The following is an 18291-nucleotide window of genomic DNA, read 5'->3' as shown; positions in this document are numbered from 1 at the left end:
CCCACAGTCCACATGTCCTGCTTGTACACTATAATGTTATACTTGTGCTGTGTATTCTTATTTTATTTGACAAGTGTATTTAAAACGGACAGCACAGACGTCTATCTCCGCCTAATGACATACCTACCACAACTACACGTCATTAGACTTCAAGATGATAAGGTTTAGCATCACACAATACGCTTTCAATTGTCCAGTGGCTGTTTGAAAGCTCTAAGTGGCTCTTTAGTCGGACCGGCCGGGTGTGAAGGCCGGTGGAGTGATTACAGAGACGGGGCCGAGTGTTTTAAAGCCATTCAGAGAGGCGAGCGGGCGAAGACCCAGTTTGTCAGGCTGCTTCTGTCTGGGACGACTGGGGCCGGGCCAGCTCCACTCCACTTCCTCTCTCTGTGTTAGAGAATGGACGGAAGTGGTGCTTTGGGTGTGTGTCTCTGTGTGTGTATTTGTGTGTGTGTATACTGTATATGTGTGTGTGTGCGTGTGGAAGCTTTGCATGGCTGTTATTTTGTTTTTGAAAGCCAGAGCAGGCCTTGGACCGAGTTTGGCACTTGAAGACAATAACAGAAGCAGCATTCCTCTTTTTGTCTGCGAATGTGCGTTTGTGTGTGTGTGTACGTGTGTGTGCGCTCAGGGAATTTGCGTTTGTGTGACTCGCACAGTGGCGGTGTCATAGCCGTGGGCCTGCTGCACCATTCGCTGCGGGTCAAAGGGAAGGTCGAGACTAATGAAGTCGAAATGAGAGCGAGCCCTCAGAGGGTGACGCTTACTTCTGCATGAGTTCTCTCTTTTACCGCTGCGCCCTCGTCTCTTTTCTTCCTTATTTCCTTCTTTTCTGTCGGCCTCCCACAGTTTGTCCCACTGTTGCTCCTGTCGACTTTTCTGTTGGCACAACAAGCCCAAACACAGACACACACACACACACACACACACACACACACACACACACACACACACACACACACACACACACACACACAGAGACACACACTCGCACAAAAACACCTAAGTGAGTGTGTCGTGGGAACAGATGGGTGTAACTGGGCAGAAGTCACACACTCTTAGCTGTGGGCATCTGGAGGGCACGGCACAAAAACCACCAAGCTCATCTCCATTTAGCGTTCTGGTGTGTTTTTGCAGCTTTTATCTTTTCGTCGCTGCATTCAGTCTGAAGCTTTAGAAAGCCTTTTGTGTCTTTGTGATTCAAATGAAGTCACATCATAGAAGTAAAACAGTGGCAGGACGCTTTATTAAGCCTTTATTTTCTCTCCTTCAGAGTGTTGTTGCCTGCACAGACACTCTCTGGGTGTTTTTGTCACGTTGTTATTGGGTTTCAAAGAGGCTTTCTTCCCCCACACAGGTGCATTTATTCATTCAGACGCCCGTGCTCTGGGAAAACCTCTCCACACACTCACACACACACTGGTGGGTCCCGCAGATGAAGACGTCTTTAGTTGTCTTGTGTCCCAGAAGAGAGGAGGTGCAGGAGTCAACATTGCAGCAGGTGTTTGAGGCTTAAAGCCAAACGTGGAGCACTTTCATCTGACAGTATGCGTCTATACTGAGAACTTTCAGGTCAGAAAGACGCCTTGCAAAGCTCAAAATGCACTGGTTTGTCTTTTTATAAATGGTTTTGTGCAGTAATGCCAAAGGTCAGCTCATATTTAGAAGCTATTTCCTTCTTCCTCCACTGTAGCTTGAGTCTTTCTCATATATTTTGCACTGAGCTGCTCATTTCTTGACATAGATTACTTACTTACTTAACCAAGGCAGCAGTATTTCCATAACAAGACCATTTTCTGGCATTCTGGCGCCCCCTGTTGGCACAGCAGCCACCAGCACTGTTGAGTTGTAGGAGAAACACTGCGGTTCTGCCCCAGCACTGACATCTTCAACAATCAAATACATCATCTGTGAACTATGAGTTTATAAAGTCCTTATTCTCTATAGTATCTTCACCTTGTACTTGTACTTGTGTAAGAGGAGGAGACCGTGTTTATGGCACCTTTAGATATTTGAGGGAAACATAATATTGATGATGAGATGCTACTTTCCTGCAGCGTCCTTTATAGGTTTATATTCCGAGTCTCCTCTGTGAGTTATAGTTGGAAGTCGGTGTGGAGCGTCAGTGGGCGCTGAAAGGGGCTCCCGTCCCTCTGCGCTCTGAAGTGAGAGCCAACCAGATGGCAGCCAGCTCGGCCTGTTTACGCAGACGGCCCGGGGCTGCCCGCACCGCTCAGGCTTCCCCTCTCTGCCCTGTCATTAAAAAACTACTCTCTGACCACATGCTGCAAAAATATTATGGGTATACGTGCACAGGGAAAAAAAAAGTCAGGACCCAGCGTGTCTCGGTTTGGAAGTTTCCCTACGTGGAAAAGTTTGCCGATATGTTATAATGTGATGGGGTTAACAGATAAGCTTCAACTTCCCATGTTTGCACCCCAACCCCGTGTTTAACAAATTGAAAGGTCCCATGACTTGACCCTGGAGTTTGTGATAATGTCCTCCTCTGGTGTGTCGGTGCCATATCCCAAATTGTGTCGTGGAGAAAGAGTCTGGGTCAGTGGGGTAATCCAGGACTTAGTGCAGACCATGTGAGGGGAGTGTGTGAGTCTGTCTGCAAGGAAGTGAATGATCAACCTATGGCGGCTTTGCACTGAAATTTAGATCAAGACGGATAAAAGAAGAACAAAGGTACAAGTCAGGTACAAACTGTTCACTTGAACCACAATTAAAAATACCTCAAACCTAAAACAGGGCCGTTTAAGCACATGAGTGTGAGCTGGAATGTTTTGTACCAGAGAACAGATAAGAGTCCAAGGAGCCAGGCTGGAATCAATTGTCTCAGAGGCAGTCAGTGTTACGGTCTAAACCAGGAGGCAGAACAAAAGAGGGCAAATAATCAGAAGCTGGTGTGAGCAGGCAGAAGGAACTGGGATTTCTGAAACAGTGATGGAAACGCACCACTGCTGAAACAGGAAACGGATAGCTGAAACACACACACACACACACACACACACACACACACACACACACACACACACACACACACACACACATGCTCTAGGTAACAGAAAGAAAGAAATGCCGAGAAATTGCAAACAAAGAAGAAAAATAAAGAAGTATGGTTTGCACTGCAGCTATAAATTAAATAATATGATTTGTATTTTTAATTTTCAACAGAATTGCTCATAGTAACTTTAGTAATTTTCACGTTTTAATATCCAAAATTAATTAAATAGAGAATAGTGAGACTTGTGCAGCATTTACTGAGTATGTCCACTAGAGGGCAGCACTGCTCTGTCAGGGAACCTCTCGGTGAAAACCTCAACGAGCCCAAACAACTTTTTTTTCTTTGCTCCACTTCTTCCATGGATCCCGTGACCTGCATCCCATGAGGCTTTGCAACACAATCACTCAAAGCTTTATATCGGCTGTGGCCTTATCCACCCAACAGTGTCTCCAGGTTCTTCACAATACAACAGCTTTTTTATTTTTTGTCACCATTATATCACCATTGTGTATCTTGTAACTTAATTGCACCTTTCTTTCTCTCTTTCATGTTTACTGCAGTTTATTTATTGTTTTAATTTTCCCACTTGCCAACACAGAACCTCTGGATGGGAGGATTTATTAACTATTCTATCACTTTGGGGAAGATTAAAAGGCTCCGAATTGGTCTTTTGTGTGTGTGTGTGTGTGTGTGTGTGTGTGTGTGTGTGTGTGTGTGTGTGTGTGTGTGTGTGTGTGTGTGTGTGTGTGTGTGTGTGTGTGTGTGTGTGTGTACAAACAGCACCCTCTACAGGTGTCCTTCCGCCTGGCGTGTTCATGTTACCTTCCCTCATTCTCCAATTGATCAACAGGTCACATATATTCAGACGACAAATGAATCCTATTAATTTTGTTTATGCTTGCAGCTTACTCAAATCTAATCTGTCAATGTGAGGAAAGTGTACCGTCACACACAGCTGCTGCTTCTGCCTCTTACACTCTTTCACGGCCTCCTGCTTGCTCTGATTTTAGATTTTGCTTAGTAGTTTGATTGCGCCTAATTGTCTGGTATTAATTGGGAGATATGTTCCTATGTCTCTGCCTTCACGGTGCGTGTAGGAGACATCTGCTTAGACTCAGGCGGAGTCTTAAGCGGCTCTGCTGTCTCAGCAGCGGTCCCGGGGAATCTCTGCCTCGTACATCTTCCTTATGCACAGCCGGGTGCCTCGGCCGTCTGTGGAGAGAGAATTGCAAAGGGAAGAAACTAGATAACGGCAATGTGAGATAATGAAAGAGTGAAAAGCTTAGTCGGACGGGATGTGATGACTATCAGAGTGTGAAAGAGTTAAAATGAATGTCACAGCGTAAAGATTTGGGTCTGGGCTCTTTCTCAGACTATAAACCCAGTCTAAGGCAAACTGACCATAAAATAAGCAGTTAATGGTCTCGATACGTTCTGTGTCCACTGTCCTGAAATGAGGTTTTCACAGAAGCTGCTGTCCCCTCCGCTGTTCTCCATTACACCAATTCACAACCACATAACCCATGTTTATGTACGTTTGCAGGGAGAGATGTTGTCTTTGTCGTCCATATTGGGATTTCTTGGTTGCCCCGGTTTCCTCTGATGCTCAGCAGAGCCGCTCGGGGAGTAATCATGCTGAAAAAGAGAGAGAGAGGGAGAAGGAACGCGAGAAGAGAGATACAACACAGGAGGATGACAGAATGACTCACTAATAACAGGGTGTGTGTTGCTATTTCCAGTCAGGGGTGTAGAGGTTAATGAGCAATCACATCCAGCATTAGGGGATGTGTGTGTGTGTATGTAGGAGTGTGTGAGGTTGAGCTCTGAGGAGAGAAGATTGGGAATGTGAAAGGAGTGTGTAATACACACACGGCCCTCATCTCTGCCTCCTTTTATGGGTACGATCCAAATAATGACAGAGCTGCATAAATCCTCTTATTCCTCATTATGTAAGTCATCAGCTGGACTTTCTCTCTCTCTCTCTCTCTCTCTGTCTCTCTCCATCCATCACTTCCTCCAGTCGGACCATCGGGAGACCAATGCATTATGAAAGTGATCAATTACAAGGTGATTAGCTGGATGGGTTGTAAATAGACGTGGTGGGAAAAGCACTGGCCCCATACACAACAACATTACTATTCATTTTTTGTGGACAGAATATCAGAGCATCTTGACCTTCAATGGACCCAGAAAAATGTAGAATTCATAAATATTGCGTAACGTAGCCAATTAATGCGTACAGTTACTGTCAAGCATCCAATCAGTCCAATTCATGCGTTCTTTGAGTCAATTCTATCCAGAGTTGTTCACTTAACCGCCTGTTCATGCATTTCTGTCAGCTACACAAGTAACAGTTTTCTCCAATATAAATCCAAACTCTGTGAAAGTGTAGCTGCTATTTTTGGACGTATTCTGCTGACAGACAAACAAATGCTGATGAAAATGCATCCTTCCTGCTGATGGATCATTGTAGTGGGAGGTATAGCCAGGCACCATGGCAACACAGGTTTGTCAGCTGGATCCTATCTCCTATGTGAACTATGAACTCATGTCTAAATTCCTTTTAAATGTGTTTCTAGTCGCCTCCCATAAGAGATCATGGCAATTTAGTTATAACTTCTATTCTTACAGTTAAGACTAAACTCATCCCTATCAAAGTCAACCCCAGTGTGAAGCTTGTGGATGCTCTCCTCACCATTAAACCAGACTCGATTATGGGCTCATCTGTTTGGCAGAGGCTCCATTCTCTGTGCCAGCCTGGCGATGGTGCCACTCCACCTGGCATATGTGCTACCAACTGCCTGGCTTAAATAAAGTATAGAAATAAAAGCGCTGTCTGCATGTGCCTGTTTATTATTCCTGTGAATGGGGGGGAGGCGGCAGATAATTTGCAGGCATCAAAGGATTAATCAATGAATGCACCACTCAGCAATTTCATAATCAGATAGGGTTCATACTGGTTTGTATAGAAATCCAGTTTATCTTTAATTCAGAGTGAAATTAAATATTCATTGCTTTAAGTGAAACTCTTGAAAAGCTGCATGTGATTTTTTTTTTTGGTGTAACTGCAGAGAGACATATCTGATCATACATGCAGCTTTTACATGTTAACTTCTCCTCAAGAGGCACCAGGGATTGGCTCTTCATTCATAGAATTAATTGGTGAAGGAGCAGATATTATATATTTCATTTAAATGTGTATAATCTATTTAATTTTTCTTGTTCCAGGCCTCATTCACCATTTATCTCCTTGTGTTATAAGCACACGGTCTCACTCCACATTTGTTAACCATCACTGCACAGGCAGCCGCTGTGTGTGTGTGTGTGTGTGTGTGTGTGTGTGTGTGTGTGTGTGTGTGTGTGTGTGTGTGTGTGTGTGTGTGTGTGTGTGTGTGTGTGTGTGTGTGTGTGTGTGTGTGTGTGTGTGTGTGTGTGTGTGTGTGTGTGTGTGTGTGTGTGTGTGTGTGTGTGTGTGTGTGTGGGGTCATCTGGATCAAAAAGCAAATTTAAGTAGAACTGTTATATAAAAACTCCACCATCAAATGGACCCTCTTAAAAATCTTATGAAGCAAGTCGCTCTAACTCTCAGACATCAAAACATCAAACCAATAAAGTCTCAGTCTGAGAAATATTTCACTTTAAAATTGATTTCTCAATGAATGATGGTGATACATCTGCTACAGTTTGAGAACCACTAAAGTATTTTTATTATTTTTTTGCTACTGCATTTTCAACAGTCATTGTATCTTGATTCTCCACTGAACTGGAGACACACACACCTCACCTGAATCAGAATAATCAGCAGCTATAATATATGCACGTTTTAAACACACGCCCACACAAACACACGCCCACCATCGACACGCCTAATTCTCTGTCTGCTGTGGTAAATGTAATCAATGATAATAATATGTTTATCACACAGAACTGATGAAGATGAATGGTCACACATGAAGGTGCCTCCTCACATGTGACGCAATCAATGCACTTTCACACTACTGGATTTAAATAGAATCAGAAACAGATCATAGAGTAGAATCATATAGAAAAGCCTTCGATGTGAATCAGATGTTTACGCTAAAAATCTGCTTTCTCTGTGTGAAATAGAGCAGTGGCTTTGTCTCTGTGACACTGTGCTGCTGTGTGTTACTGAGGCAGGTGAGCGTTATGTCAGCTGCCTCAATATGACCTTCACAGGGGCCCCCGGGGGCCCAAGCTGGCTCACAGCACAACACTGCACTAACACGCCTGTCAGGCACATGTTGGCAAAAAAAATGAGTTTATGAGCGTCCGTGTGTGTCGGTGTGCACATGAGTGTATGTTAAAGAGCAGAACGCTGCACAATTTAATACAACCTTGCCATAAGGCAGGGACACATCAAATTAGTGCCATTCGTTGGTAAGGAAGTGTAGCTTACCAATAGAACAGGCACACACACACACACACAGTCGTCTGCTCTTTCCATCCACCCCTCCTCCATAATTTTCTTTGACTGCAGAACATTTAAACTCTAAAATGTGTGTGTACGTGGGGGTGTGTGTGTGTGCATGGCGTCTTTCCATGCGTTTGTATGCCTGCTTGTGTGTGTATGGGTGAACAGGATCAATATAATCTGTGATGGATGATAACACAGATATTGTTGACACCAAGTTGACCCCCTGTGGTGAGAATTCAGCATTGATGAGACCATTATGACACTTGAATCACCAACACACACACATGTACACACACTTCATCTTCTCACTGGAGTTTATTCCCGTTGCTCTCAGTTGTACTCCCGTAGCGACTGTGTCTTCCTCCATATAACAAGATAAATGATCTGATGGATTCTCTCGGGAAAGCTCTGCAAAATGCTTCATATTAATTTGTGAATAATTGATTTTGCTGCTTGGTATTGTTTATTTAAAGGGATTTGTTGCCATAAATGAATTATGCTCTATTTGGAGGACAAAGGTGTTGAAGGTGTCTTCACCTGGAGAATTCTGGGAACTTGTGACCCAGATGTTAGGACGTGTTAATTAGGACACATCACTGCTTTCCAGAGGAGGAAAGGAGATGGTGCACATGCCAGAGTGTGTGTGTGTGTTTGTTTGGAATGTTAATCTCCCCAACATGATCATTACCTGTTTCAAACACCCAACGTACATGTGTGGCGATAACTCACATTTATTTGTGTGTGTGCTTGTGAGTGCGCCCATTCTCAGTAAGTGGCGTTGTTGTCTCCATCTCTCTTCACACCCAGAGGTGATGAGCTGTTATTGGACCTTGAACCTATAACCTGAGGGGCTTATTATTCTATCAGCCTATCACTGTCGTCGTCCCACAGTGATGACGACCCCCCCCTCCCTCCCCCCCATACATCCCACTCTCGCCAAATTCTCCAGGGGAGTGAGATCAATGTCAAAAAGCTCTTGAATCTGTTACTGAATCGATATTTTTTGAACAACCACTGCATGTGTGGACAGATAAGCAGAAGAGACACACACACACACACACACAGACACACACATACACAGCTGGAAGGATCTGATAAAGGAACAAACCCCCTTTACACACTCTTGTCACCACCACCCCCATGTGACCATGTTCTCCAGCAGTACCCTGCTCCCTGATCTCTGAACTCTTCACCTGCAGAAGTGTGATTCACCACTTAAGATGGGAGAGGATCTGTCTCCTCCCTCTCTCTCTCTCTCTGTGTATATCTGTGTATGTGTGTGTGTCTAGGTTCACTGTTAACATTGATTTATCCTGACTATAAGAGAGGGGAGTGGGGTAGAGGTGCTGGATGGGAGAAGAGGGGAGGGATGAGGATAAAGCAGATGTTGTAAGGACAGATGTGACGCAGAACGTTTGGCCTTATTTACACCGTACATTTGTTTACACTGCATGTTAATCCAAGAAGTAGAAGTGTGAAGCAGGAGTTGTGAACTGATCTCCCACACCTCTGATTCTGTATGTTTACGCATTACATCCAGATGTGTTCTACTCTCTGTTTGATCTAAGGATGGATGGAATGAACAGGATTCCATTGTCAATTGTCAATTTATGTAAATTCCCATCTAATTATGGTGTTCACATGGTGTGTATCCTGTGATGGACTAGCAACAGGTGAAGTCAGCCGCACTTAACTGGGCATGGAAGTCAGCACCCCCTGGTGGCGACAGCTCTGTCCCAAATAAGTCTAGAAACATAGAACTACAGTGTGTAGATAAGATGCTGCTGATATATGGGCTTGTAGTAATATGGATATAGATTCAGAAGATGATGATGTCAAGAAAGTAAGTCAAAGTCTGGGTTTGTGAGCAGCACAAATCAGGCTTGTTTGGCCTTGGTGTTGGTATGAACTTGAGTTTTCTATGTTACTGAAGCTCTTCACAAAGACACCCCCGTTTAATATTCGACAAATCGTTCTGTTTATGCTGCTAAATGACAAACATCTGTTCTGCATCTGCATTATGGATTATTCCTTCAGTTTGTCAGTTTGTCTGCTGTCGTTTGTGGCGTTCTGATCCGGACGGTGAGTTTTGGTGTGAGCTGCTACACAGAGAAGCTATTTCCAAATGTATCTACATTAGTGTGGACATGACCTAAGTGTGAGATAAAGTCTGCAGTAGTGTAGCTTCATCAGTCTGTGTGGCCTCCAGGCTCCAAGTACAAATGAGACCATTCATCTTTGCTTCACACACACACACACACACACACAGCCTGCCTCTCTTTGCTGTGGACCTGTGTGTGTGTGTGAACAGCTCGTGTGTCTCTGCAGTGGACAGCAGGTATGTCACCTGCTGTTATTTCTCTTTTGTAAGCGTCCCTCGCACATACAGGATCCACTCTCACATCCCAATCCAATCCCTTCCTACCTGCTTTCAACATCTCTGAAACATTTTAATGAGGGTTTTGGTCGTCTGAGTGTGATATCCTAGTCTTTTCCCTAACTGGGCATCTCAGATTTGTGCACAGGAAACTAAATGTATGTAGGTTTATATTCACAAATGCATTTGACATCATTTTAAATGCATTTTACTCACCTATCACTTCAGATTCTCACAGGGATTCAGGACAAGAGCTGATAATAAGTGATTCAGGGAGAAGCATGGTTATCCTCTGACCTCTCAGTGAAGTGCAAACCAAATGAACCATGACAAACGCACAAGTGAGTAATAATCGGTTTTATACGAATGAATAAATGCTAGATCTGTAATCACGAAATCAATAAGGATCAGTCATACTCTCTGCTGTGCTGTGTGTGTCTGGGCGTCAGAAAGGCCAGGGTGTGTTGTTTACTGTGGGGCTGCAGGGGGGAGGTGTCATCAGCCCGGCGGGGGGAGGGGGGCTGTAATTGTTGGAAGAGCTGCTGGTCATCTTGTGGAGGTCAGGGGTCAGAGAGAATAAGATGGGGTCAATGTCCCTCGCTGTGCCACAAATGGATTTCCAAATAGGAAGTGTCATCGTTCAGACATACACACGTTTGGAGACGCGAGCTGTGTTTACGTTAGAGGACTGAAGTCACAACAAGAAGGAGGCACCAAAGAACTGCATGGGGTTGGAGGGAGAAAATGATGTTACGTAGAGAAGTGACACGTTTAAAAACACACACACACACACACACACACACACACACACACACATCATGTAAGTGGGCCAAATCTAACCTGGTTTGTTCATGTATCCAAAATATAATACACAACAAATCTGTGTTAATATTACAACATCCCTGCACAATGATGTGTTCAACCCACGAAATGGAGAGTGTACATACACACACACACGCACACACACACACACACACACACACACACACACATGCACAATCCATGTCAGCAGGTTCAGTGAGCACACACACACACATACATGCACACGCACATCAAGCCACTGCATTTATCATTGCCAAGGTGTGTGTTTAGTAGCCATGTTGGCTGCGAAAAGTGCTCCATCAAATTGACTTTCCTGACAGATGGTGCGTGTGTGTGTGTGTGTGTGTGTGTAGGGGCACATGTAGAGGCAGAGTGATGATGCTGGTCACAGAGATGAAGAAAACTACAGATTTGATTCAGCACAGACTCATTTTTCACACTCCCTGACAAGAATGTCTCACAGCCCTTTGAAGATAGGGTCAAAGTTCAGAGGTCAAAGTTGACTTTATTATCTCATCAAGGAAATACTGGCGGCCAAGTCAGACAGCCTGCTTTCTTACATTACAGTGTGTGTGCTGCTGTGTGTTATAAGATCGAGTGTGCGAGTTATAAAGAGTTTTGTTCCGTTTTGTGACACCGATGCAGAGCTTTGGCGTGCATATTAATGCTCTCAGTTGTGTGTGTATGTGTGTGTGTTGGCTTTGTTTGCAGCTTGTAACAGGTTGTAAATATGCAGTTTATAGTTTTCATGAAAAAACAATGAGGTCGGCATCAGCCATGAGCATAAACAAATAACCAGAAATCCAGGCTGCTGCATTATTGATACGTTCCTGCGGTGCTGATTTCAGATGAACCCTCTGTTGTCTGATGCGCTGGGCGGGCGTGAACTTGTCCTAGCGCATCTGTTCACATCTATTGTGATTGTGAATGCAGGCACAGCATCCTGGCCTCGTGGGTTTCATGGGTTTATGAACTGAACCTCTTGTTTTCTGACACAGCAAGGACTGATTTATAATGAATTATATGCAGTATTTATATGCAAAATCATCGGCCACACACGTCACTGCTGTTCACGCTGGATCAGTATGATTTCAGTTATACAATAGGGACAGATCCATGCTTCTAAACGTATTCTTTAATGTAGAGTGATGTCATAAATGTGACCGTGTCCAAACATATATTTTGCTGTATACATATCTGGATCAATACCAGGATGTGGTACCTGTTGCTAGTCCATCATGGGACGCACATGCCTGTAATCTGTCATTTTGATTTGCGTCTCAGGTTTTGAGTTATTGGCGACGGTTGACAGATGACAGATATTGATCCAGACCTGACTTAAAATCGTATCAGCTCTTTCTCTAACAAAGTCCCAGCCACTTACACAGTGTGTTAAAGTCTCCTCATCCTAACATTCATTACGTCATCATATAATTCAAACACTTTTTATTGTAGTTTTTGAGTTATTATACATGTCACTATGATGTCAAGTGACCTCAGAATCGTCTCACTCAGACTCTACAAAGAGAAAGGACTCATCCAGATGCAGTGACTCATTGTACTGGAGGAACCTCAATAAAACTCACTCATTTGTCTCATTTACATTTTGCAGGTCCTAATTAGAAACACATTAAAGTAAAGTTAAATAGGTGGAGGCTGTAAGCGCTGTGCTGGTCCTAATGTGCTTCCTGTAGCTTGCTGATCCAGGCCTTCTGCACTCTAAAGATGAATATCACAGTATTTCCGCTGATCAAACCAAAGCGCAAATGTTGTTTCTAGTTTTTCTCACATTCTGAAGATGAATCAGCCATTCCTGTCTGATGTACACATTATAAATCGAACCCTGGAGGCTTAATCAAGCAAATCATTCTTACATAATAAGTTAAAGCCTTTGCTATTGTTCTGTCTGAGATCACTCGCTTGTCAAATGACATCACCGGAGTCTAGTTTCATCATGGCCGCTGGAGAAATAGCATCGGCACTGCAATGGCACAACTAATTCATGTGCTGTGCTGACCCTGAGGTTTATCTCCTCACTGAACTCCTCCGTCGGCAGTAATTTATTCCGGATAGAAATGTTCTTTCCCTTAATCGCTTTAACTTGGCTCTCACATCGGATAGACAGAGAGGAAACAGTTCTGAAGTCTTGGTCTTGGTAGGTGCTAATGAGTGAGGAGAGTGACGGAGGGGGAGGGCCAGTTTGTCATCCTCGTTTCTTCCTCCCCTCTCGCTTACACTGCCATTACATCATCACTGCTACCTTGATGTTCAAGGTCTGATGTGTTCTTCAACATTTTAAGACAAGCTGGCCTCTCATCCATGGTGGGACATGTTGTGCTTAAAGAGCTCTACACCCAAGTCAGCTCTAGTACACACACACACATACGCATCACCGGGCCTCTATTTCCCACTTTTTCCACCAAATCGCTCCAAAACACATAGAGCTGACAACATTATCTATACAGCATTAAATTAAACCCATAGTGAGGCGGTACGTAGATCTTAGAATCAATTCATCCTCTAAATCCTCCATGCAGACAAGAATTCCTATGTTAACACCAAGTCCCCCACACACACACACACACAATTTATTTCAGTGTTTGTTTGCAGTGTGTGTGTTTTTCTCGTCTGTGAAATACGACTCCATTCCACACAGGATAAGTAAAGTATGTCTAATCTCATTTAATCTAAATCCACAAATTGGACGGCAGACACAGATACAGGGCTCGTTGCTGCAAAAACAAAGAGGAAATGTACCAGGATTAATGGGCAAAACCTCCCACCAGCCTCGGAAGACTGCTGGCTAGTGGCATTACATCTGATGCTGGCGCTGAAAAACACTTGATTCCTTATTTTTTACCTCTTAAATAAATAGCAAATATCTGATAAATGTATCAAACATGGTCGCGGCAGGAGAGGAGGTGGAATCGCAGTGAAAATGAGATCAACTCCCTCCTCCTCTGTGCAGCCCCAGAAGTTAATGTTCCAGAGTAAAAGTTGTGTTTCCCCTCAAAACATACAAAAGCTCCACACTGTAGCTTTAAATATATCATTATATTAAACAATTTATACTCTCTCTCTCTCTCTCTCTCTCTCTCTCTCTCTCTGTCTCTCTCTCTCTCTCTCGTTCGCAGCAATGTTCACTCTTACCTGTGAAACTGCCTTCACACTGTAATCCTCAGAGTGTAATGGAACTGTGCCGTAGTTACGAGTGTTAATGAACCCACCAATGTTTAACAAAGCCACAGTGGGTGTGAGCGTGAGAAGCACCCTCTCTCTCTCCCTCTCTCTCTCACACACACTTTCACACTTTTCAACAACGTCATCCGGCTAAATTACCAAACAGATTACACCTGAGCTCAACTTGGCCCGTTTTACACCCGCTGGTCACACTTTGTTGCACGCCTGGTAGAGAGAGACGCTGAGCGACACGAGCAGCCGCTGTCAGCTGAGATGTGAGAGGCGGCGTTATCACTCAGCTGATGATCCAATTAAAGACACGGAGAGGCAGAGGGAGCACACCGGGCTACAAGTGCTAATTCTCCTCTAAATCTCATTTGCCCTCAGTCATTTATTTCTGCAGATTAGGTTTTTTTTTTTTTTTAATGACTGGTGTGTGTGTGTGTGTGTGTGTGTGTGTGTGTGTGTGTGTGTGTGTGTGTGTGTGTGTGTGTGTGTGAACACCTAGAAAACAGGCGGTTAGTGATCTTAATCCTTCGCCCTCAGTCGCTCTCTGACGTAGATTTCTCTTATTGATTCCCGACTCTCATTCGGTTTAATATGAACAGATTCTGCATTTGACCTTTAACCCTTTTCAGAGGTCAAACGTTCACCTCACCAGAGCAGCCGAACAGTGTTACTGATGAAGAGGTTGGTGTGTGTGTGTGTGTCGAAGGAAACGATAAACCAGCTGTTGATCTCCAGAGCGACAGGACGGTGTGTGTGTGTGTGTCTGTGTGTGTGTGTGTATATGTATGGTGTGTGTGTGTATCTCATATCGCTGAGGCAATTATGCTCTTAATTAATTGATTAAGTTGAATATTTTGATTGAACATTCTATTAAACGCACTCACATCACACACACACACACATGCATAAATATTCAACCAGATGCGAGACAAACACAATGTCACTAGTTGAGCCTCCATTCCATCCACTGTGTAGAAGAAAAGCAGGCAAACTACTAATTACGTGACGCCTTATTGGTTCTTATTGATTTGTTTTCATGGTATTGATTACACTCAATGCTCTACGCGTTGCTCTTTGATGGCCTTAGCGCCGCTCTGTGATTATTTATGCTGCAGGGGTAAAGGATCTGGCCTCACACCCAGCGTCCCTGATCCTCAGCAATATTATCCTCAGCTCCGATTTCAAACATCCTCCCCCGAGTGAGGAGACGCTCAGACGGGTGCAGGCTTCCGCTTGTGGTTTCTCTCTCTTAGTTTGTTTGATTCCGGCTCCTCTCTGCTCTTTCATTACCACCATACAGTATATTTTGCCTTTGTATCCGCACCTCTGGGACTCGGCCTTAGATTGTGATGATTAAAGCTTCATAACCGCACAGATTTCTAAAAGGCTGCTGTGTGAAGTTTGCTTGACATACAGAAGAGGAGAGGAGAGGAGAGGAGAGGAGAGGAGAGGAGAGGAGACCCTGCATGTGCCTGCACCAAAATGTGAACATTTGCTTTAATACGTCCCGCTTTTATTTCTTTTTCTGCCCGTGTCATGGCTGGTGTGACGCTCTTAGTGTCCTGTTAACCCTTTAATTCCTGTCTTTATTGGGTTGTAACTGGGTTTGTTAGTGTTGTTTCCTCCTCTTTCCATTTACTCTCCCTCTCTCCCCGTTAACAGACCCTGTTGTAAATGAAACCCTCCCAGTTCACACAGTGGTTAAAGGTCGAATAAAAACAAGGACAGCACTTCCTCGCCGAGCTGCTGGAGGATAAATCATTATTCCTGTGTGTCACCGTCTGTAATTTGAGAAGATTTGTTGGGGGGGAAAAATGTGATTTAGCGCAGAGGAGGTCTCGCTCTCTGGCTGTTGTTCATTGAATGACATCTATCAGACAGAGGCAGAGACAGAGACGGACAGATGGGACACGCTTTGGCAAGTGTTCTGTGTCAATGTAGTCATAATGGTCTTTAGCATGAATTGACCTAAAATGAGCTAAATTGATATGAATTCTTTTGGGGTGGGAGGGTTGGTAAGAGGGAGAGAGAGGTGAAATGATGGAGAGGACAGGGGAAGGAGAGTGTGGGTGAGTTAGGGGGGCAAAGAGGGAGGATGATGGGGGGGGAAATGGGGACAGGAGAGGGGGAGAGAGGGTGGGGGGGGGGAGGTGGATGGCTATAGAAAGAGACATGGGAAAGGGGGGAGAGACAGAGGGAGAGGGAGAGAGAGAAGAGGGGGGAGTGGAGAGAGAGAGAGGGGAGGGGGGAGTGGAGAGTAGAGTTACGCGCAGCTCTCTCCAGCTCTCTCTCGCTCTCTCGCTCTCTCTCTCTCTCTCTCTCTCTCTCTCTCTCTCTCTCTCTCTCGGCGCTCACTGAGTCCGCGGAGTCGCTGCGTGGATCACACAGACCCGGTGATGCTCCCACACGAGCCGCGCTCAGGACCGCGAGCGGCAGACTGACATCGCGTCCAGCTCCGGCATCAGTCAGCCCGGCGGGGGGTCTGCTTCTCTTCTCTTCTCTTCTCTTCTCTTCTCTTCTCTTCTCTTCTCTTCTCTTCTCTTCTCTTCTCCTCGGGATTATAACTCCAAACTCTCACCATCGCGCGCCTTCTGCGTGGATCTGCGTGGATCTCATGCCGTCCACGCCGGTTGTAACATCTTGATGTGTCTCGTATCCGCTTGACCAATATGATGAAATGGCAGCCCCGGAAGAAGGTGAGTGGCGCTGCTGTTTGTGTCAACTTGTAGCGGAATGTGTGTTTGTTTGGACACTTTATGGAACCATCCTCCATTAATGGCATTTTACAAATGCAGCACGACGGATGAGATCTGTACGAGATTGCGATCAAAATAACATCAAAACAATATAAAGTGTTTATGAACTTAGTATGCAGCTCGAGACTTGACTTTGAATTTGACACCACTGACTTGTGATTCAGACTCGGAAAGACTTGAAACCTCCAACAATCAAATATGAGATTAGAATATATTTGATTAATATTACCATTGATTTTCATAGTTTAGAAAATACAATTATACAAAATATTCACATTGCAAATGATCCTGTTGTTACATTTGGTGTATTTAAGTCTTGGCTGATACAAACGAGAATATTGCAGGAAAACAAGAACAATGCAGCAAAGTGAGGCTTGACTGATAAGTTCTGAGCCCAATATGCAATCATTTATTCGTTTGATCTTATCATGTAAGATGAGGTGAATGAGGGGGAAACACAGCATGGCAGATCTCACATGTGTCATTATTTATTAAGGAACAGTTGAACCTGCTGAGGTCTTTGGGGTGATGTGTGTTGCTTTTGTCCAGCCTCGACTTCTGGATGTGATTGTAAACATATATGGTTGTAAAGTGTTTTGTTGCTTGGTGACCACTAGTGTTTTGTTTGCCACTTAAGTCAGTGTGGGAGAGGGGAGGTGCCTCGCTGTCTGTCTGCGGTTGTTTCATGAGGGGGGGCTTAAAAGAAACCAAACAGGAGATGGTCTGTTTTCACTCAGTGTGTACAGTGGTGCTGCAGCAGTTCATCATGTTGGGGAAAGTGGGTAATGCTTCTTTCCTTTTCTTTTTTCACAACACTTAAAATGAAGTATCCCCTTAATGCTTCCATAGGAATTTAGAATTGTAATTAGCCACCACGTGCTTCTAATTGATTGCACATGATTTGTTGATCAGCATTGGATATTCGGATGAAGCACTATGTAAGTACAAAACCACAGAGCTGCAACAGGGTGAACTCTGTTTCACACAGCTCTAGAGTCTTCTTTAGTTTCCTAACAAAGTTTCTCTCCATTTCCACACACCTCTGATGATGCTGGAGGAACTTTGTTGATACTCAGAAGCCCACAGAATCCTCTGATATAATTTCAGGTGAAAGTCTGGGGGAGCAGATCAGCTGGGTACCTTCTGGAACTCGGGGGTTATAAACACTGAGCTCAAGTTAAAGTCCTTCCTCACTTCTTTATGGGTCTGGCTCAGAACTTATTGAGTGGTGTATATATAGGAAATAAGTGTTGGACAGTGTGAAATATTGCTCAAATCAAACATCTGATATTGATGTTGCTGGACTGAGTATTGTGTTGTGTTTGTTCTTTGCATAGTGATGACAGATGCAGTTTTGATGGATGAGGGTCGTGATATTCTATACTGCAGCATATGAGAATAAGCCTTTTCTCTGGCAGCTCTGAATTTACCGTACGTCTGAGGAGGCAGTTGCTGATATTCTAAACCGTCCTGTGTCTGTTGTGTGCATAGTGTGAACTGGCATGGGGATCCAGTGCTTAACCAAATTTGTTTCTGGCTCAAAGATCACAGGGAGCGACAGTTCGTCTGCCCTGATTTTTGAAGTGGGAGATCCAGCTGTAAAGATGGGAGAGCTCCCAGTGGAGGAAAGTTCCTCCTCTCATCAGTGGAGTATGTTAAGTGATATGGGCAGTCATCTGTTGGAGTGGTAATGGCTGCAACG

The 18291-nt window shown here is 44.3% G+C and overlaps 1 protein-coding gene across 1 annotated transcript in view; it reads left to right on the top strand.

Annotated features, from left to right (window-relative positions):
• The window catches only part of ttc28 (tetratricopeptide repeat domain 28), a 72998-nt gene that overhangs the window by 4702 nt on the left and 50005 nt on the right, over window positions 1-18291 (top strand). The window lies entirely within an intron of this gene.

This window comes from Genypterus blacodes, unplaced genomic scaffold, assembly GCF_046128005.1.
Source record: "Genypterus blacodes isolate CSIRO-AG114 ecotype Tasmania unplaced genomic scaffold, CSIRO-AGI_Gbla_v1 ptg000133l_1, whole genome shotgun sequence".
Lineage (NCBI taxonomy): Eukaryota > Metazoa > Chordata > Actinopteri > Ophidiiformes > Ophidiidae > Genypterus > Genypterus blacodes.
Note: the sequence above shows the minus strand (reverse complement) of the source record. Positions and strands in the feature narration are given on the sequence as shown.